The 1005-nt window shown below is 40.7% G+C and overlaps 1 long non-coding RNA gene across 1 annotated transcript in view; it reads right to left on the bottom strand.

Annotated features, from left to right (window-relative positions):
• Positions 1 to 84, bottom strand: part of LOC106456375 (uncharacterized) — a 1536-nt gene extending 1452 nt beyond the window's left edge. The window contains exon 1 of the long non-coding RNA XR_001290519.1: positions 38 to 84. This is a non-coding gene — a long non-coding RNA (uncharacterized LOC106456375). The remainder of the gene's footprint in view (positions 1 to 37) is intronic.
• Positions 85 to 1005: the final 921 nt, after the last annotated feature.

The following is a 1005-nucleotide window of genomic DNA, read 5'->3' as shown; positions in this document are numbered from 1 at the left end:
TTTTTTTTTAGGTGGGAATAGGTATAGTAGAACTTACTAGAGTCGAGAAGCCTTCCTGTATGATCTGTTGCAACTGAAACACACAGAACATACATCTGACCTTTGACCTCTCACCTGTCTGTTAATTAACTGTTAGTTTATTGAAGGGAGATGGACATACCTGTATCTGTCCCAGAGAAGTCTGCTGTCATGGTAACCAGATCTGTGTGAGGGTGAATGCCTGAAACTGAATAAAGCAGAGGAGAATCAGACAGGAAAATGTAAACCCAGATATACAGACAAATGTACAGACAGGTGTACAGAAGCAGACAGATGCAAAGGCTGACCTACAGAAAGACAGGCAGATGTACAGATAGATTTACAGTCAGGCAGACAGAAAGACAGATGTAGAGACAGACGGCCATACACAAAGATATACACACAAATGCACAAAGAGAACCAGGGACAACTGTAAAGACAAATGTAAAGATATGTGTACCTGGGTTATGTGTCTGTGTGACATCGACAGACGCAGTTTGGATCATAATGGATGGAGACTCTGTAACACATGATCATGTGACAGAAAGTGGATAACCCCCCTCCCCCACACCGGATTATGAACCAATGAGCTTCATAGTCATAGTAAGTAGTAGTACCTGTGACATCATGCCCGAATCCAAGACCTGAAGCTAGAAATAATAGAACACAGAGCTTCATCCATTACTAACACTGTTTATCAGTAAACAGCTTTTTTTGATCTGTTCACCTCACCTGTGAGATTGACGTTAATCCTGGTTACTGACTCTGCACCACCTGATGACATCATCAGCACATTTTTATTTATCACATTATTTCACTGATCATTTAAAATACAATCCTGATTCCAGATTAACGACTGGATAAGGTGACTCGGGTGTGGTTTCCAGTTATTCTGCACTTTGGCTGTTGTCCTGTACTTCCTGTACGCCTTGTCTTTGACTGAAAATTGTATAACTTAAAATGTGAGGCTATTTTTGTAAGAAGTGT

Source organism: Pundamilia nyererei, unplaced genomic scaffold, assembly GCF_000239375.1.
Source record: "Pundamilia nyererei isolate P.nyererei 1_Seehausen unplaced genomic scaffold, PunNye1.0 scaffold00148, whole genome shotgun sequence".
Taxonomy (NCBI): domain Eukaryota; kingdom Metazoa; phylum Chordata; class Actinopteri; order Cichliformes; family Cichlidae; genus Pundamilia; species Pundamilia nyererei.
Note: the sequence above shows the minus strand (reverse complement) of the source record. Positions and strands in the feature narration are given on the sequence as shown.